Source organism: Ambystoma mexicanum, chromosome 3q, assembly GCF_040938575.1.
Source record: "Ambystoma mexicanum isolate Mex_15411 chromosome 3q, UKY_AmexF1_1, whole genome shotgun sequence".
NCBI lineage: Eukaryota > Metazoa > Chordata > Amphibia > Caudata > Ambystomatidae > Ambystoma > Ambystoma mexicanum.
This window is the reverse complement of record NC_090926.1, coordinates 1,047,943,299-1,047,964,904: the sequence shown is the minus strand read 5'-3', so window position 1 is coordinate 1,047,964,904 and position 21,606 is coordinate 1,047,943,299. Positions and strand designations below refer to the sequence as shown.

The window sequence follows — 21,606 nt, the reverse complement described above, 5'->3', positions numbered from 1 at the left end:
ATGAATATTTAACTAAGATCTAGCGAGAAGTAATGCATCAAAAAAGACCTATTGTGGGTCAAAACACGTGTCGGCAGATAAGAGATTTATTGTTCATTTACTAGTTTAACTAGACTAATCAGAGAACGTTTGTTTAAAAATTACTTTAGTCAGCAAGTGTTAACTGTTGATGCACCATATTAAAAGTTGAATTTCGGGAGACAATCATGGGGCGCAGGCGACATGGTAGCCTAAATCATCGTCCTCCTTGTCCGACATGTTATAAAAGTGATAACCAATCTTTAACGAGAATATTTATGACAAAGAAATGACTCAGCAGCTGTATAAAGGAACATAAAAGCCGCCGGGTTGCTGATAAGAACATCCAACAATGGAACAAATGCAAATCAGCACCCCGCGTATTGAGACCTGGCCAACAGCAGAGAGCAGTGGCAGCATCAAGCCCCCATGGAAGGAGACACTACACAGGTCCAGGAGCACAGCTGAAGGTCGTCGGCACACGGATGGGCCCAGGAGCATTGCCCGTTTCAACAAGTTGAAGCTGAGGCGGCCTAAAAGGCATTGAAAGGCGAAGACCCTGATTGGCTCTGTGGGCCTGTCATACGCATATGGCATAGCAGGACGCTAGACAGAGCCTCCTCCATGTGCATACACGCTTCGGCTTTCGGCCATCAACGGAAGTGACTTGTGAGGTCCCATTGCGTGACCCCGTTAAGGGGCCTATAAATGCAGCATCGGAAATAGTCAGCGGACCATCCCACGGTAAGGTCGCTAGCCTCTGTTGCCTGGAGGGAAAAGGGGGGAAAAACAAGCAAAATAAAGTAAAACAGAGAACTGTAAAAAGGTAGTTAAAAGCCCAGACTGCACTCTCTTTCAGCAACAGGGGAGCAGAGTGGAGTAGGAGAGGCTAACAGGACCCAAGATAAGGGACTGTTACACAGGGAGAGTGAACCACATATTTGAATGGTCCCTCTGCCACTTGCAGACAGGACAGTTTGCTGGAGCCTGTGTGCTCCTGACATGCCTACCTAGTTGACGGCTTCCACACTGACACACAGAGAGTTCCTGAGGGGTGGTAGCAATAGTGCAAGGACACATTGGGCGGTTTAAGGAATAGAGCTCACATGCGCTCTGGTACTGGGGTGAAAAAGATCAGTTGGACTGCCTCAACTGGGCCCCGGACAGAGTTTATAGAGACTAGCCGCCTTAGTGGAGATTAGTGGCACCGTCTACCCAAACTGTCATAATGGGGCAACTTTTATATTAAAATTATTTGTATGAGCCTGAAAAATGGCACAGTGTAGCCCATCCCTCAGCCTTTAACATTCATATCTCTCAAAGAAGCCAAATAAAAACGCACAGACATTGCATGTTGATCCCTCATACTGCAACACTACTGAGCAGTAACTGCTGATCCCATATGCATGCATTGGTATTGGCCGACCCCCAAACCCTGACCCGTAATAATTGGCTCACAACTTGTGTCAAGTGTTGGCAATAAAAGGCTGCAGGATTTTATTGTACAGATATGGTTATGGCAATACACAATATCACATATCATAATTGTATCGTACTTTTGGGCACCGGGTCCTGAGGTTACCCAGTCTGGCCCGTGCCACCACACACGGGCAGGTTGAGTGGCTGACCGTGTTCCCCCAGAAGTATGCCCTAAAGATAACCCCTGGAGGTGAGTGTGGCAGTGATTTCTCGAAAGAAATGTTCCATGCCCTGGTTGGATAAATGGGTGCCATCGTGGAGAAAAAGGTCCAGGTTGCCTAATGTAATGGCAAACCTGTGAGGTTGTTGGCATCCGTGTTTGATGTGCCTGATTCTTGTTGGGCATCCCGGCCTGGGATCTCTGGCGCTGGCGTTGATGCCAATGTGTAGTTGGCACCCGTTTTAGAGGTGCCTGGTTTCTGTTTGGGCATCCCGGCCTGTGCTCTCTGGCGCTGGCGTTGATGCCAGTATGTTGTTGGCACCCATTTTAGTGGTGCCTGGTGTCTGTTGGGCATCCCGGCCTGAGCTCTCTGGCGCTGGCGTTGATGCCGTTATTCTTGTCTTCCCATTATTGCCCAGCATTCTGCTGGTATTGGTGTCATCTGTTTTTGGGCTTGTGGCGCTAGCTCTCGGAATCATGTCCACTGGAAGCGAGATACAGCATCAGCAATGTTGTTATCTGCCCCTGAAATGTGCTTCGCGTTGACCACAATGTTTTCATGTAGTGTGACTGCTGTAATGGCTCGTAGGACTTTCAGCACTAAAGGGCATTTTGTAGACCTTCTGTTTATGGAGCCCACTACAGCCATGTTATTGCACCAGATCAAAAGTTCCGTGTTCGCTAGCTGCCTGCCCCAGATGTGTAATGTTAGCCAGATGGGAAATATTTCTATGAGGGTGATGTTTTTTGTCCACCCTGCAAGTTGCCATGAGTTGGGCAAGTGTCCTGCCACCCATCCAGAGTATAAAATGGCTCCAAAACCCTTGCTCCCGGCTGCATCGGTGAATAAAACCCTGTTTGTCCAGTTGTTCAACGGTGTTCGCCAAAGTAAAGTCCTGTTTTAATCTCTAAGGAAATTTGCCCATGTTTCCAGATCCTGTTTCACCTCTTTGCCTAGCCGGATATGCAAGTGGGGTTTGATGAATGATTTGATTTTAAACTCTAGGTTTCTGGAAAATACCCTCCCTCGGGGTATTATTCTGGATGCGAAATTGAGACTTCCTGGTAAGGATTGTATTTCATTCACTGCCCCCTTATCTTTAGTTATCAGGTTTTGTATTTTTACCAAGAGTTCTGTTATTTTTGTTTTGGGGATTCTGTAAAACCCCTTTGCTGAGTCTATTTTGATACCCAGGAAAACTATGCAGGTGTCTGGTTTGGTGGTTTCCTCCTTAGCCAGGGGAATTCCCCACTGCGCGGCCATATGTTCCAGCTTTGCTAAAGCCACGCCGCATTCACCTGAGTCTGCTGGTCCCATTACCATGAAGTCATCAAGGTAATGTACTATTTTTGTCCCTGGTCTCTGCTTTTTGTAAGCCCATTGGAAAAAGGAGCTGAATTGCTCAAATAGTGCACAGGATACTGCGCACCCCATGGGGAGGCATCTGTCTACATAGAATTTATTATTAAACGTGAAACCTAGCCACTGCTGTGAATCTGGGTGGACTGGCACAAGTCTAAACGTGGATTTGATGTCCAGCTTGGCCATCAGGGCGTTCCTGCCACATTCCTGTATGAGTCTTACCGCCTCCTGGAAATGTGTGTAAAATATGGCGGATTCCGTGTGTGGGATGCCGTTGTTTAACGATTGGCCTTTGGGTTTGGAAAGATGATGTATTAGCCTCATTTTTCCGGGTTCTTTTTTAGGGACCAAGCCTAGTAGGATATTAAGTAGTTATTTAATGGCATGCGGTCCCAGGGACCTGCTATCCTGCCTAGTTGCAGTTCTTTCTTGATTTTGGTTTCCACTATCAGGGGGTTGTCCCTGGCTGACTTCAGGTTCATTGGGACGGTTTGTGACCCTGTGTCTTTAAAAGGGATGAGAAACCCATTGGTGAAACCCTGCCATATTGCCATGCTGGTTTCTTTGTCTGGGTAGTTATTAAGGGCTTCTCTAAAATTGCCCGGATTGATGGGTGTCCTTCCTGGTTATAAAATTGGGATGTCATTCTTTCTTGGCTGGTAGTCTGGTGCAGTTGCTTGCTGCATGGTCACTGTTGCAGTTTGTGCAGGTGAGTTTGTACCAGCATTCTTTTCCCCACGTACATTGGTTTTTCCCAAAATTCCTGCATCGGATGTTGGATTTGGTGGATTGTTTTTTGTTCTGTCTGTGGGCATTATTCTTAGCCCCCCATGGCTGGTTCTTCCGAAAGGGCTGCTCCCCTTTCTTGGTTTTATCATTATCATTGGACATGTTACCTTGAGTATTTTTGTTATTTTTGGAGGAAGTTTGCATGGTATCTTCCTCCGATGGGGGCTCGACGTTGAGGGTGTATAAGTCATTCTGAACCTCATCCCACTCAATGGCTGGCATTTCTGACATGCTCCTCCTGAATCTGATATCATATGCTAGCCATGTCTTCCCCCTCTGGGTTACTTTTACTTCCCTTATTTTATCCACATATGCCCAGAGCTTCCTACAATCCATGGGGAATTTCTCTTTGTATATTGTTGCTAGGATGGCAAAAGCTTGCAACCAGTTGTCCCAATTTTGTTCCATCTGAGCATTTCTGGCAATAGCTTTTTCTTCTATCTTTTTGGGATCTCTGAAAGCATCTTTCCCTTTGCGCTGGGCTTCCATTAATGAAAAGATTCCTATGAATTCTTTGGGCCATATGGCTTCTTTGATTGTGGTACCAATGTTCCAAGCCAGGCATCTTTTGTATCTATTTAGTATCTCAGTATGGAAGGATTTCATTTTTTTGCTCTAAATGTGAGTTACAGAACATTACAATGTCTGTTGTGCTGTCTGCTGATGGAGCTGATGGGGCTGTTGCATTTATTGCTGTGGGTGCTACTGCTACCTGCTGCACTTGTTGTGGCAGGGTTGCTGCTGGTGGCGTTGCCGGGGTGTTGACTATCGTCATTGCAGGTTCTAGTGCAATGGTGGAGTTTGGAGCCCCAGGTTCCCCTGCGGGCGATATTTGTTTCCCCATTAGTTCTAGCATTAATTGCTGCAATTCCGCTACATTCTCGCATAGTTTTGACAATTTTTTTGTTACCTTTTTTGGCGCCCTCTGATAGCTTTCTCTTTTTTGATGGTGCTGTGCCCTCCTCTTGGCTGGGTGGCCTGGCAATTCCTTCCCTGGGTAGGCCGTACATGCCGTATCTCTAACCCATGCCCATCCGTAGTGCTCTGCTGCTTCAATGGCTGCTAACAGCTGTGGTGATTTGGGCTTTTGAGCCGGTGTTGTGGGTGCCTGCGTTTTCTGTTTGGGCCCCATGCTCCTCTTTGGCCTGTTACAGGGAAAGGAAAAAAACAATTTTACCAAAGTTTAGGGCTGTTGATATTGGCACGCTTCTATGAGCTTGTTTTATTTGTTGCCCGTGTTGGGTAACTGGTAGCTGTTTGGCAGTTCCTTTTATCAAAGAAAATGTATCTCAATTTTTTAACTCTATGGAGGGTTCAAGGAAATGTCTCCTAATTGCCCACCGTGTGTGGTGCTTATTTGATTAAATGGGCAGCCCCCAGAGATGTTATCCCAAGATAATAATAATAATAATTTGGCATTTATATAGCGCTACAAACCCTCAGGTATCTGAGCGCTGCTTATTATTACCCATGGTGTGTGGTGCTCATTTATCTACCTCAGAAGGATGACAGACTGAGTTTGGCCCTGCCGGGATTCGAACTTGCGTTAGTATGCTCTGCACAGATGCCAAAGCGAGCATTCTACTCGCTTCGCCATTTTACCGGCTTTTTAAAACAAAAACAAATTAATAGTGTTTTGGTCAACAGGATTTGGCCCCCGCCGGGATTGATCTTGCATCAGCAGGCTCTGCGTGGATGTCAAGGCGAGCTTGCAGTTTGCTGTGCTACTTGGCTGGCTGTGACTGAATTTATATCAGGGTTGTGTTTATCTTGCACGGCATACTTTGCCTCCGTTATAAGCTAAATGTAACTCTTTCCTTTGTAGACCCAGTGTTTATCTTTTTCCACCCCATGATCCCAGCGCGGCGGCTCACTTTAAAGGATGTTGAAACTGACACTGTCCGCGCTGGGCTGCTCGGATGCCTCTCTTTCCTTCGATAGAGCTGGGTTGAAGCTTTCACACGGCACGCGTCTTTGTTTGTTTTGATTTCATTTCCGTAGCGCTCGCTTCCCCATCTTGCAAAGATGGTGAAACTGACACAGTCCGCGGTGGGTTGTTCGGATGCCTCTTTTTCCTTTGTTAGGATTGGGCGAAATTGTTTTTTAACAGTAACGACGTTCAGGAAGGAAAAAGACGCTACGGAGTACAGCAAACTTTCATAGGATTTACTAAAGAAGCAAAAAGTTTGGAAGACACTGAGTCAACAGTAAACCTCCTGTTTGTTTAGGTCCCCGTTCAGGGTCCACAAACAGGTTGTGTTTGCTCAGAGCATGCTGCTCTTATTTATAAGACCCAGGGAGCCCCTGGGTCTTTGTTATATATGTAGTGGGGGCTGCTGCCGTCACTGCCCCCGGCCTGATAGCCAACTGTCTGCCCCCCTGATGGGGGCAGTTCTTTGAACCTGGGCCCTGCCTGCCTGTTGGTTTCCTTTTGGTGCTTAGCACCTTGCTGTTTGGAGGAAGGGTGAGTCCCTTTGCGGGTCCCGTCCTTAACTCCTGCAAAAACGAGGCGTTAAGAAAGGACCTGCAAAGGGAATTCATAGTAGGGAGGTAAGGGATTACCGGCACACACAAAAACAAATGCTTTAAAATCCCACGCGATCAACAAACGCACGTATACAGCTACGATGAATGTACCATTTCTCCCAGCAGTGATCGTGGGACACCGCAGGAGGAGGAGGATTGCTAGGACCAGCCTTTTTTGGGATGCCTGATGACCAGGACTATGACAGGTATAGGTTTCCACCTCATATCACTTTAGCCCTGGTCACAGAGTGGGAAGATGACCTTACATCACCCACCCTGTGCTCCCTTGCAAAAGGACTGCACACTGAGCTCCTTGCAAAAGGTGCTCATTGTTCTGCATTTTTTGGCCACTCAGTCATTTCAACGGACCACTGCCATAATTTGGGGTATTTCACAGCCCACACAGTCACGCTGCCTACACCAGGTGTTGGCAATTATGAATGTGCGCCACTCAGTCCGCAGGCACATCTACTTGCCCAGACCACCGGCAGAAAGGCAGTACGTGGTCCAGGATTTCTTTGGCGTGGCGCACTTCCCCAAAGTGCTTGGTGCCATTGATTGCACCCATGTCGTTCTACGTCCACTTAGGGCAACATAGCACATTTATCGCAATAGGAAACATTGGCACGCCATCAATGTGCAGGTTGTATGTGATGCCAAGGACATCATTACTTCTGTGCATGCTAACTATCCAGGGTCCACCCATGATAGTTATGTATTCAGAATGTCACACCTACACTGGGCCCTGGAAGCTGGGAGGCATGGCAACACATGGCTCGTTGCTAAGTATAAATGGCCATTCACATGCATGTATGTCAGACACAGACAAATAGACACCAATCCAAACCTTCTCACCTCTCCAGGGGACAGTGCCTACACTCTGAGCACCTACATGATGACACCAATACAGAACCCCACCAAACCTGACAAGGTAAAATACAACACAGCCCATATTGCAGCTCCGGCCATAGTGGAGCGCACATTCGGGGTGCTGAAGTCATGTTTCCGCTCCCTTGGCCACTATGGTGGTGAGTTGCTATACGCAGCACCACTAGTGTGCAGGATCATTGTGGCAGCATGTGTCCTGCACAATGTTGCAACACAGTGTGGCGTACCGGTGGACATGGTGGTGCCCCCACATCCACAGGCGCGCCACTTGCATATGGCTGGGCAAAGGGCACGTGGAGAGGCTGCCCGTACCCATCTTGTGGCTGCCTTTTTCACCTAAACCCCATCCCCTGCACAGTGCATACTCAATGATGACAATGAGCCAATCAAAAGTGCCCACAAAACCACCTTAAGAATGAGCCCCTGGAAGTGCTAAAGTGTGTGCATCCCTTACAACTTAAAAGACATTCTTCTACCACAAGTAACACAATGACACCACTACCAACATACCAAACCTTCCATTGACTCACCTATGTGTCACGCAACCCATCCCATATGTCATGTCAAATTAACATCATACTGTGGGCCTCATTACGACCCAGGCGGTAAGGGGTTAACGGCGCCGTAAAAGGTGGCAGCGCTGTTAACCCCTTACCGCCTAATTACGAGGTCCCTTTGCGGGTCCCCACCTTAATGGCTGGTTTTACCAGCCGTTAAGGAAGGAACCCGCAAAGGGGCTTTTGAGGTAATTACGGTACCGCAATTTGTGGTACCATAATTACTGCCTTCCCCATTCCCATTGAGCCCTATGGGGGAAAATATGGGAATGGGGAAGGGCCAATGGTGAATGGGGAATTACCGCCCTGCCAACCTTGGAATGGGGCGGTAATTCCGCCATCCACCATGGCGCAATCGGTAAAATACCGGCATCAACCATGACGCTAATAGCGCCATGGTTAACGCCTGGGTCGTAATGACCCCCTGTGTCACGGAATGGCACATCATGTAAAAGGATGTACCAAAATTTCTGATGCTCAAGGCAAGTTTCTGAAAGAGCTCAAGAATGCATGGAACAAGGGGTGAAAAAGAACACTTGTACAGAGCCCTAGAATGACTGAAACCATAATAGTCACTCATGTCCACCTCTGTGCATGTCACACAATCAACAGTGGTGGCAACAGTGATTATGTTTGAAGATGAAGCGTCAGTTGCATCAAGTGCATGAATGTGCCACCATGCAGGGAGCGAGGACAGGGTGGAACAGACAGACACCATAGCTGCATGCTGCAATTAGAAGGAGCAAGTGCACAGATGTTTAGAGGGGTGTGGTATTCAGAAGATGGTTCAAGTGCATCCAGTCAATGGATGCTAGGGTAAGTGCAGAAGGATGCAACTCTCTGGGGTCATTCCCCAAATGCAGTGATGATTACACTAGTCCAGGTCACAGAGGCAACTGCCCCAAAAATCACTGGGAGAGACAGGGGCGTGTGAGACCTTGAAGTACATCAAGCAGACAGTCATTAAGCAGGAAGCACAAAAGAATGGAGAGAGTGAGAGAGCAGAGGGATCACTTAGCAGGGAAGAGGGAAAGAGATGGAAGAATAGAAGATGAAACACATGAGTAGTTCATGGAACTTAAGAATATGAGGCCCCAGAGGGTGGCAGGATGGGTATCGCAGAGGTTGGCCCCTGCTGACGATAAAGATTCCCCACCAAAAATCTTCATCACAAACTGGCTCACCTGAAGAAGGACGGAGTAGCATGATGAAATGGTTCTGGAGGGACAGCATTGAGGTATAAATATCTGCAGATAGGTAGTACGCAGGACCCACAAATCCCTGTGTACAATGCATACTTCCTATGACTCTACGCTTTCTGCCATGGCTAGCCAGTGGCAGACAGATGTGGTGCCTGGCCGTGACATCAAGCATAATCCTTGCAGTCTTGTTCAAATTGAACTACACAAGATGTGGATTAGTGCAGAAATCTCAAGAAAACAACACACTAATGGAAGTGATTAGTCACGTGTCTATGCTGATTGTGAGCAAGTACACCATTTAAACAGTACCGCACATGATACATGTGTGGGTCAGGGCACCAAGGACACATAAGGCACATGGACATGAAGCACGCTACTGCATCAATAGCAACAAATACAGTGGGAGATGGAAGTGGAGAAGAGAAAGGACTACATGAAGTACTTGCTCAATGTGCAGGGGGAGAGTGAGTCTACTACACAGGAGGCATCACGCAGAGCAAATTGAACCACCAACATCCCTTACAATACCTAAGTGCTTCACACACAGGGACTTGTTGCCAGAGGAATGCAGGAGTACATGGCACAGCAAACATTTGACTAAACATGCAAAATGTGACTCATCATGTGGCTATGCAACATGCCATTACAGTACATGTGAACACGTGCACACATAATCACAGCCAAGTCCACTACCATTACATTAAACACCACATGGTCTGAGTGTGGAGTCCCAGGTGTGTGATGGGGAGAGAGTAATGACATGCACTGGGAGATAGAAAGAGGGGACGGTGACACACAAGAGGGACATGGCCAAAGACCCATGGAGTGTGTGTTGAGTGTGGGAGGTTAATAGGGATGAATCGTGACAAATATTGGATGACATGGTCAGCGCCATAGCTTCAGCGTGGATGTGCAGTGTATAAAAATGCAATGTCACTCATGGCACACTGTCATGCCCGCTGCCAATTTACATGGAAATGATCTGTAGCATGGAGCCATCTACGTACATGTTTGGATGGACTATCTACAACATGCAGTGCATGATGTGTTACACGTGCTTCAGACACAAGCGCTTGTCTAGCATAGCAGAGTCACTAACATCACTGATGCAACTAACCAAATGCCACATTGTAGGGGCATGTAGAAAATGTCTTTTTGTGTATGACAGTTGATGATGCCTACTGTCACAAAGCCATGTTCAACAGATTTACGGCACATGGGTCGTATCCATTCGGCAGTACACTGTGCACAAGTCAGTACACCATGACATGGTTCACCCAGGGTATTTATTCAAATGCAGGCACAAGGGCAACACATTCATACGCCTATGTTTCAATTATATACACATATTCAGGATGCACACAGTTGATCAATCACCGGACGTGTCCTCGTAATTGGCAGGCCTCCCACGCCTTGAACCTGATCCACATGAATTAACAAGCTCATGGCCTCTTCATGTGGTTTGAGCTCCTACTCCTGTGGTGCCCTCCTCCAATTGTCAGAGCAGAGGCGAGGTTGGCACCCAGCTTGTGTTTGGTGAGAATGTGTAGGTCCTTCCACCGCTTCATGACCTGAGCGACAGTGTGCCTCTCATTACCTTAGGCATTGATGCCATTTGTGACTCACTGCCAGTGCACCATAGGCTGAGCAGGCATCTTTGTGCTCCCTGGCTGCGTAAACATGTCACAGTGGTGTTCGTGCACGTAGTCCACGAGGATCTGGAGTTCTTCATCATTGAAGCTCCTCTTCCCCAACATGGGGGTGTTCTCTACTGTGCATTGGGGGTGAGCCTCTTCCTGTTGTGCACGCTTTGCCCTCAGGGCACAAGATGCTGTACCACTAGTGGCCTGGGCTATGCCATCACCCGCTGATGCTGGGCCAGCAGCTACCACTGCAGCTCCCTGACGCTGCGTGTTGGGGACAGCAGCTAGCCCTGCAGGTCCCTGAACCTGGCTGCTGGGGACAGTAGTTTTGCATGGACATCCCTTCCCCTTTGAGGGATGGACAGCATCTGCCCCTGCATGTCCGTGTACCTGGGGGACGACGACTACAGATATTGTTGCACCTCCCTGACCCTGTTTGGTGGGGACAGCAGCTGGCCCTGCAGGTCGCTGCACCTGGGTGCTGGGGACAGGTGTTTTGCATGGACGTCCCTTTCCCTTTGAGGGACGAACAGCATTTGCTCCTACGTGTCCGTGTATCAGGGGGGAGAATGACTACAGCTAGCGCTGCAGCTCCCTGACCCTGGGTGGTGGTGACAGAAGTTGCCCCTGCAGGTCCCAGAACCTGAGAGGGTACCACAGCAGCTGCCCCTGCAGCTCCCTGGCCCTGGGTGGTGGGGACAGCAGCATCACCTGCTGATGCCTGACCTTGTTGGGGGGGCACAGCTCTCTCTGCACGTCCCCGACCCCGGCCACCTCTGCCACCTTCCCCTCTTGTGGCTTTCCCACTCATGGTACAGATGGATTTGTACAATGAAAGGCACACCAAGCAATTGTCCTGGGCAAAAGGAGTGAGGGGGCAGGGTACTTGATGTAAAACATACTTGTGTGGTCCAGCAAGGCTCAATATTACCCCTGGTGAAATAAAACAGGATGCGTAATGCACAGGCACACCACAAATCAAAAATGCGTGTACGCGCCACTTTGGTAGCTCCCGTAAAAAGAATAAGCATTACACCATAGGTTGTGGCACCCAGCAACACAAAAAAATTAGTATGCGAAGCCCAGGAAAGCTACTGTAATGGTAATAATGGAGGTACGCAATACACAGAGCCACCCAGAGTATGAACAATGCGTAGGCGACTCACTGTTAGCCTTGGTAAAAAGAAAAGTACACGCGTGTGTGCGCTGAGGCAAATCCTCCTCCAAAATAAGAAGTTTGCACTGTCACAGTAGTGAACGAATTGCGTGGCACCAACGCCAAGGCATGTCACGTAAGTTACGCGATGAGGGCCTTTCCTCTGATTTCACGTGTCTGCGCTAATTTCAAACGCACAGAGTAACCGTGACTTTGTTTCCGACTGCTCATGCAATGGACACAGAAGATCCACATTCCTGCCTACTATCGAACCATCTGCTGCTGCCCACCTGTCCTGCAATTAGAGTGCCTGCTGTCCTGCCATTGCCACTGCTAATGTCCTTAGCCCTATGACCACCTCTGCTGTTTCAGAAGACTCCTAACGTGCCACAACATCACCACCACTCCACAGCCAAGCCCCAGGACCACCTTGCCCATCCACACCTGCCTTGGGGGTTGCCATGTCTCAAGCAACATCATCAGAGGTAAGTGGCAATCCCACGGCAGCGAGGCAGAGGACTGTCAACTTCAGTGCCAATGAAGTTGACATCCTGGTGGAGCAGGTCTTGTGGCATTATGATGCCCTCTTCAACGCCCCAACGCAAGTCGGCAAGGAAGGATGGAAGCTGATCTGGGACTGGATCGTGGATGCCAACAATGCAGAGGAGGTGGCATCCCATGACATCCGACACGTGCACAAGCGCTGGGAGTACCTAAAATCCAGGACCCACACCAACGCCCTGTGCTTCCTCCAGGCGGGTCCAATGGAGGGGGGTGCAGGGGCCGGTTCAACAACACTGACATGCGGGTCCTGGAGAAGTTCTACCCGGCGCTGCAGACCGAGGTCAGTGATTTGCAGCAACGTCTGGAGTAGTCAGGTGAGTGTCCATGTGTTGCCGGGCTCCACAGTGCATGTGCATGTTCATGTATGTTGGGAGTCTGCACCTTGGGCTTACAGCAAGTATGTGTCTTGTACGGATGTCTGTGTGCATGTCACAGACAGTGCTCTACATGTGTGCAGTGAACCATGTGTAATTTCAATGATATTACATTTGCATTGTGTGTTGTACTGCAGCATTTTACAATGTGCGCATGGGTTGTTACATGTGTCAGAGACGTGCCCGTGTGACATATGAGGTGATAACAAGTGTGACAGATGAGGTGATATTGGCAACCTCATGTGCATGCATGCTGTTCGTGTGTATGTGACAAAGATATGATTGTGTGACTGGCCATCACTCATGGATGGATGAAACAGGTGCATTTCAATGTGTGACGTAGTCATGTTGCAGGATTGGCGTTGAGTGTACTCTGATGTTATTGCTCCTTAAAGTGATTCAGGACTGTCAGGTGATGTGTGTGCATTACATGTGTATGTGCACATGATGCATGTGTGTGTAGCATGCACGATTGATAGGTTGTGACAGTACCATGTCCCGGATATGATTGTCTGTTGTGATGGAGAGACATGTATGTGCATGTGTGTTCATTGCATGTACATGTGTGTTGAGGAGGGAGATGACGGTTGTACCCTTTAGCAGAGTACTTAATGTGAAATGTTTTGATGCCAAGCACACATCGGTGCAGTGCCCTGATGTTTGTGTTCTGTATCTCCTTATCTGAAGTTGTGCTGAAAGAAGAGGGCGGAGATGGTGCTGTGGAGCAAGGTGGCAGGGATGCCTCCACCAGGCAGAGATGCAAGGCCCAGCTACTCTCCCTGAACACATCATCATCTGGGAGTGAGGAGGCTGGTGCTGCGCCTGGACCATCGGCCAAAGCTGCTGAGGGGTATTCCAAGAGGGCAAAGCTGGGCATGGACTCCTCGGCAGCAGGGGGGACAGGTGAGGCAACACAGGGGCCATCCAGTGCGGAAGATGCTCAGGAGTCATCCAGGGTGGCGGGGAGCATGAGGGGGCTGTAGTAACCCAGTCCATGGCGTCAGGCGGGGCTGGTTAGGTGGGTGTGACTACTGTAGTCCTACCCCTGGGGGGTAGGACTGCCGGCATGCCTCAACCCATATCCAGCAGCAGGTATCGGATGCTTCCACCCAGACCGACACCCCAATGCCAGTGGCTGTTGCCATTCGGGACAGAGTGGTACCCCTGCTGGTCGGTGTTGGGAGGTGTACCAGCGACATAAAGGGTGAAGAGCGGGCTTCCTGTCAGGGCCCCCTGTGCACCAGTCCCACCCATGTTGGTCCGTCTGGTGGAGCAAATATCCCTGCCTGAGTTGGGAGTCAACAGTGGATCAGCTGAGATGGTCCCCTAGCTAATCCAGGCAATGATAGGAGCAATGGCAATGGAGGGACAGCAGGCACCCAGGAGTAGGGCACGGGCCAGACACCCCTGGGTAATGTCATCAGACCGGAGGGTGTCCACACGAAGCAGGCACCAGGCGCTATGGCAGCAGCAGGCACTGAGGAGGAGGCTATTGTACTCAGGGCATACCATCACGAGGGGGCAGGTATCTGGCATCAGGCAGGACGCAAATGTGGACCAGAGAAACAGGATGTCTTCTGTATTCGTGCACTTTGGCCAGTGTATCGGGGGAAGGGGGCAGCGGGCTTGGGAGGCGAGAGAGAGTCACAATGGCCAGGGCTGAGGTGCACTGCGTCAGGGAAGGAGCCGGGCTGCCATCCTGGAGGCAACTTGAAGGGAGGCGAATGGTATGTAGAGGACCATTCTGTAAGCTCTGCAAGCACTCCAGGAAAGAACGGAGGCCCGCCTAGGGGTATTGGATGCAGTGTTCGATGATGCCCTGGTCCAGCATTGGGCCTGATCACGACTTTGGCGGTAATGCCATCGGTATTACCGCCAGCGGTATTAGCCCTACCACCAAACTCCCCGGCGATAATAGCGCCGGATCACAAGTTCGGCGGTAATGTAATTCCCCATTCCCCATTGAGCCCATTCGGGAATGCCACATTCCCCATTGAGCTCAATGGGGAAAATGTGCGCTCTTACCGCCGGCGGATTTCCCGCCGGCGGTAATACCACGAATTTTCAGCGGATTTCCCCCCAGCCAAGAGCTGGGGCGAAATCCGCTGAAGTCCTGATTTGGCAGACCCTTAAATCCAGCGGTAATAGCGCGACCGCCGGATTTAAGGGTTACCGCCAAAGTCGTGATGAGGCCCATTGAGTGGGATTGGTGACGAGGAGGACTAGCCCGCTGCCTATCTACATATTTAAGTAGATGTAAGTTTCCTTTTGAATTTTTGTTGTTATTTTCCAATACAGCATAACACTCAACAAAATTCAATATGCACGCCTCAAATGGTCTAATTTTCTTGTCCACGAACATTTCCCCTATTTTCGTGCACCCCGCCAGTTCCCATTTCTCAAACGCCCCTTGCTCCATTCCGGGTGGGAATTGGGGGTTCCGGCATATGGGTGTAAAGGGGCTTTCTGCAGTGGACATTGTGCCCTTACGTGTTTGGTTGTCCCAGGCCTCCAGTGAGGTCTTCATAATTTCGTTTATGCGACGGTTGGGGTGTCTGTGTTGTTTAGCTTTCCAGAGCAGTTCCACTAGTGGAGTTCTGGCAACTGCACTGTCTTGTTTCGTCCATATTAGCTAGCCGTGGATCTTCCCCCATCCATTCCCGAAGCACCCTTAGTTGTGCCGCCTGATAGTATTTTTGGAAGTGGGGGAGGGCCATCCCTCCTCCCGAATAGGTGCTGTAAGGACCGCCCTGGCTGTCCTTGAGGGTTTCCCTTTCCATATAAAGGATATGACCGCCTTGTTGAGTGCTTTAAAAAGGATCTAGGGACCCTAATTGGGAGGGCCAGGAAGTAGTACAGTAGCTTTGGAAGGATGGTCATCTTGACCGATTGTATTCTACCCCACCAAGATATCAACAATGGGTTCCATCTCTCTAGGTCCCTCCTTATGTTCTTAAGAGCAGGGGGTAATCATATAGCAGTCCTACCCTATGGGTCAGTGTAATTCCCAGATATTTAATCCAGTTTTCTGCGATCTTTAAGTCCAGTTCTTTTGCTTCCCCTTCTATTTCCCCTCAATCTCCAGCCAGTATCAGAATTTCTGATTTTCTCCTATTTATTTTGAGTCCTGAGATTGCCCCGTACAGTTCTAGTTCCCCGATAACTGCCGCCAGTGACTTCCCCGGATCTTCAAGGGCCAGTAGCATATCGTCTGCGTAGGTGATTGTCATGATGCCTACCCCCGGGCATCCGGATCAAGCCCATCAGCCCCGGGAGCAGGCATCCAGGCATTTACAAAAACCCCAGCAGCCCCAGCTAGGGGCTGTCTGGGTTCAGTCCTGGTGCCGTAGGCACCAGGCTCATAATAAAAATCAGTCCTGGCGCCATAGGCGCCAGGCTCATAAACATTACTTACCTCATGCAGACCATGCTGCAAATAAATCCAAGCCAACGTGAGGCCTGGATGGGACTATTTTACTACAGGGACTATTTTTTACCCGGGTGTGGTCCTGGGGAACTTCTTTCTTGGGACTACTTTGGAGGCTATTTAAACCACGCCCGAACAGCAGCACATGCTTCGTGTTATTCTGCATCCAGCCGCGTGACTCTCACCGTGCCTGCGCCAGCACCCAGTCTTCTGCCACGCCCGCGTGCCTGCAGCCAGCATCCAGTCTTCTGCCACGCCCGCCTCGAATCCGGAGCTCCTAGAATAAAGAGGAAGAAAAGGACAAGGTTAGAAAACGAACTTATTTCAAATTCCTCACCTGATTCCGGATCCATTTCACCTCCCGACCTGGAAAGTACATCAGTCATGCACGCATCGCTTCGCCAGCTCCAGCATGGCGCCATAGTCACCAGTTCTCACAGCATCTTTCAATCCGGCAGTGTCTCTATCATTTCTTCGCCGTACTCCGGCACCTAGGAGCACAAGAATAACAAGGTGAGCCAAGGGAATCAACAAATACCTCTTACCACCATAGACTTACCTGATTTACCACCGGCGGTATTATTCTCCATATCTTCATATGCCGCATCTGTAAAGAGGGAGAAAAACAACACGTTAACGCATGCAATAGTTACCGGACAGCGTTGGGTAACACAGACTCTTACCTGAATGCCAGCAGCAGCTACGAGACCTTCTTCTCACAAACTCAGTTGCAACTTAAGGAAGGAAGGGGACAAAAGTGAACATCGGGCACATTGAACTCTTTGAACTTGATACTTACCAATCCCGCCTGGGACTTCAGAGTTAATACTTACCGGAACTCTCCCAATGCCTTCAAACCAGTGAAGTAACTGGTATCTACGCGCCCCTGCAAGACACGCAGGATGGAGAGCTCATCTTTTACAAACATAAGGTGAAGTTACTAAGGGGATATCGGAGGTGATTAGTGGGGGAAAGCGAGAACAGTTGGGAGGCCATCACTAAAACCCACAGGTGGCTAATCCCTGTCTCCACTTGCAGGAAAATACTTCTTCGGGTCTAGCAGACAAGACTAGGCGGACCAGTCCAGACAGTCATCTCTGCACTACGCATCATGTTGACGGAGACCGCAGCTGTCCGGGTCCGATCGACACCCCTGTGGGGTCCAGGTGAGCGTAGCAGTGATTACCTTGTGCTGCATTCCTGCCATTTCTATCCCCTTAATGTGAATGGACTCCCTTATTTTAATTAGGAGAGGTTCCAGGAAGATGGCATATAGAAGCGGTGACAACGGGCATCCCTGCTTTGTTCTCCTTGAAATTACTACTCTTCCTGTGACCTTGCCATTGATGGCGATCCTACTTGTAAGAGAGTTATAGTTGGTTCTGATCATTGCTATGTATTGATCCCCAAAGCCCATGCATTTTAGGATCTGAAACAGCAGTGACCACGCCACCCGGTCGAATGCTTTTTCGGCATCCACCGATAGTAGTTTTTCTGGAGTGTGCGTGATGCCTGTTTTTTCCACTAGATGTGTGAGCCGTCTGATATTGTCATGTGTTTGTCTACCAGGAATAAAGCCCGATTGGTCTGGTTTTATCAGGTCTGGGAGAAGCAGAGACATTCTTGCTGCGCGAGGTCTTTTGTGTATATCTTAGAGTCTAAATATATCAGGGATATTGGCCGGTAAGACGCGGGGTATGTCAGGTCTTTCCCTGGTTTGTGGAAGACCAGCACCTTCGCTTCATTCATTCCTGGGGTCACGCTGCCGCTCTCCTTAAAGGAGTGTAGAAGCCTGGTGAGAAAGGGGGTTAAAGTGTGCGCATATTTTTTATGAAACAGGGACGTGAAGCCATCTGACACTGGTGCTTTATTTAGCGGGAGATCTGCTATTGCCTTTTTCACGTCCTCTTCTCATATCGGGCTCTCCAGGGCTAATCTGTCCTATTCTGATATTTGTGGGATGGGGAGGGTCTGTTGGTAGGTGTCTTGTGCGTCACTATCCGGGAAGCTTGTGGAGTAAAGATAGAATTCCCTAAATGCTTCTCCCATGTCTTGTGTATGCGCCAGTGGCTTCCCCTGCGTGCTTGAAATGTTTGTATTTGTCATTTCCTTCTGTTTTGCCCGGAGGTGTCTGGCTAGTAATTTGTCTGCTTTGTTGGCCTTGATATAATATCTTTGTTTGAGGTATAGCAGGGATATCTCTGCGACTTTAGTGCGAAGCATTTCTAGTTGACCCTGTTTGTGTCTTAGGGATTTTTTTAATTTATGTGTGGGCCGTATCAGGATTTTCTGTTGGATGTCTGCTATTGTGCTTTCTAACTCTTTTCCCCAACTTTGCCTCTGCTTGTCTTTCGTGACCTGTTAGGGAGAATTCTCATTTATGGCTAATTTCCCTCACCTAGTGAGTCCCCCAGCAGCTTTGCTGGACTTCTGGAGTTTATTTTTGTCCACTTGGTAAGAGTGAGAGCTTTTCCCCCACTCTTACCTGTGTTTTGCTATGTGTTTCCATCTTAGTTGTAGTATACGTATGGTTTTTATTGAAGTTTAATATAAGTGTTGTGTTTATAACGAATGGTTTAAAAATAAATGTACTTATATTTTTTTATACCTGAAACCTTGAGTCAGTGTTTGCTTCTTGAGTCACAGTAATTGTGGTCCCTTTGTGTAATCTCTGCTACTGCTCATATAGTCTTGAGATAAGCCTGGCTTAGTACAGGCTTGTACCAAAGGTAAAACGTGTATTGCCACCTGTAGTCTTAATTGTGTGTAGTGGTACCTAAGGGCACTGCACAGGATTCTGCCTAACATGACCTTCATAGCGATCAGCCTTCCTCTGATTACCGCTTTATACGCCTCCCAACCGTCCCTAGGGAGACTTCCCCTGTGTCATTTTGCTCAAAATATTCCTCCACCATCTCCCTGTTTGACTCTCCCGTTACGGGGTCTTGGAGTAGGTCTTGGAGTAGCCTCCACTTCCAGAATCAATTTTTCTTCCCTGGTAGATTCAGATCCGGCCATAGGGGAGCATGATCAGACAGTGAAATGTACCCTTTTTTCACCCCCTGAATCATACCCATTAGTCCCATTGATGCCCAGAAATAATCATTTCTCGACATAGTATTATGGACATGTGAAAAGTATGGGAATCCCCTCTGGTCCCACTAAGTTCCCTCCATACATCACATAGGGCCATTTGCTCCATCTGTTGCTTGAGACGTTTCGATGGTGCCCCATGCCCTTGGGAGCCCCCCGAGCTTCTGTCTATTTGTGGGTACCATGCCATATTAAGATCTCCCCCCAGGATCAACACTCCCTTTGCATAGTCTTCAAGCTTCCATAGCGTGTCTCTCAGAAAGCCATCCTGACCTACATTGGGAGAGTAGATTGAAGCCAGGGTAATGCGGTGGCCCTCTATCACTGCATTGGCAAATGCATATCTTCCTTCTTTATCTATATGTTTGTCCACTAGTCTGGCGTCCCATCCATCTTTTATCGCTATCAGCACTCCTGCTCTTTTTTCAGGTGCGTTTGCCTGCGCCCAGATCTTATATCCCCTTTTGTGTGTTTTTTGCTTGTCCCTGGCTCTAATGTGCGTTTCTTGGAGTAGTAATACCTTTGCTTTCTCCCTCTTAAGCAACTTCTCAAGTTTGATCCTTTGATCCTCTTCACTAGGTAGTTTAAGCCCCTGAGGTTGTATGTTAGGATGCGAATATTCCCCATGATGTCAGGTCCAGGTCTAATGCCCAGGTTTCCACCTACTTGCTGAGCATGCCGATTTCCCTGCCCCCCCACTCCCCTGAACTCCCCCCCAATTAGAAACTTTAAACCAAACAACTTTCCCCCGAGTGGGGCTTGGCTTCCTAAGGATGCTAGGGCGTTGCGCCTATCGCCCCCTGCCCTCCTTGAACTCGGGGGGAACATCACGGGGAATCCTAAACCCAGCATTTCGCACTGTCCTTGCCGGGTTCCAATGCCAGGGTTTCGCCCCAGGCCACCTTATAGAACGATTCTCGATGCCTCTGAGTCCCCTCCGCATGCACCGCGGGTTGCTTGTCGTGTCTGGGTCCCCGCGGAGTGTCCTCCGAATCTGGCCGTGTCCCTTTCGCTCATTCTACGGCGACATCTTGCGGCCTTCCTTCCCTGTGTTTTTCTTTCTTTGTCTGACTGTTTCCCATCCTCTCAGCCTTCTTGTGTCTCTCTTCTTGATTTGGGATCTCCATCCTCCTCTTCTTCTGTCTGTAGCCCCATCATGTTGAAGCCCACCTCCCACGTTGTTGCTCTTCTCTGTCTGCCCTCCCATGTAAACAATAACTCAAACGGGAAGGTCCAGTATCTGATTTGTCTCGCCACAGTGCTTTGACTAGGGGGACCATTGCTCTTCTCTTTTGCAGAGTTACAAGAGCCAGGTCCTGATACAATTGTTTGTCTTTCCCGTTCATACGTATGTGGTCCATCTCTCTTGCCCTCCTTAGGATTTGCTCTTTTTGTGGATATGGGGAGAGGGCCACTAGGACGTCTTGTGGCCTCTCCCCTGGTGCTCCAGATCTTTTTGGGCCCCCCTGTGCACTCTGTCGATCCCTATTTCTTCCGCTTCTTGTGCTTCCAGGACGTCTCTGAACACCTCTTTGACGGCCATCTTGAGATCCTTGTCATGAACTGACTGTCATGTCTTTAATGCGTATGTTGGATCTACGCGAGCGATTCTCAAGGTCCTCGCATTGAATCTCTAGATTGTGGGTTAGTCTGACCAGGTGTTCCTGTCCCTCGCTGACTTGTGTTTCTTCTTCTAAACCTTGGAAAGATCTTTCGAGTTTATCAGTTCTCTCCTCTAGCTTGGCCACGTCAAGCTTCAGGTCCTGGACCACCTGCTTCATGTCGTTCTTCATCGTTGCAAATTATTCCTGTACCGTTGACATGAATTTCTCCCGAAGTTCCATGAACCATGTCTGCATGTCATCTCTGGAGGGTAGCTGATGGTGAGGCCCAGGGGTGTTGCCTTCACCTTGTGGGAGGTCTTCTTGTCCCTTTCCTCTGGTTTGTATTGAGGAGTCCGCTGACCACATCTGAAGGATGTTAGCATCCTGTTTAGTGTTCTGAGAGGCTTGCTTTGTCATATTCCCTTTCCCCTTGGTCTTTGACATGGTCCATGGGGGTTTGCTTGGGTATCCTTTGGTTCACCGGGGGTGTTCTCCCATTTAGATGCTCTCCGATGGCCCCACTGCCGCAGTCTGCTCTGTGACGTGTGGGTGGAGCTGCTGAAGTTTGAATGGTGGAGGCCTGTTGGGGCACCTTTGTTTACTCCTCTGAGACCCTCCTCCTTCTTCCTTTTGTTTACCCCTCTGTTCTGGGTCCCCCTTCTTTGACACCCCCTTCCATCACTCATGAAGGGGAGGGGGGCACCCTCTTGGTTCCTTTCTGTCGTTCCCAGCGACTGGGAGTTAGCATCTGCGGGGGGGGGGC

At 49.2% G+C, this 21,606-nt stretch overlaps 1 protein-coding gene across 1 annotated transcript in view; it reads right to left on the bottom strand.

The window, feature by feature from the left end:
- The window catches only part of DNAH17 (dynein axonemal heavy chain 17), an 8,024,690-nt gene that overhangs the window by 3,518,203 nt on the left and 4,484,881 nt on the right, over window positions 1-21,606 (bottom strand). The window lies entirely within an intron of this gene.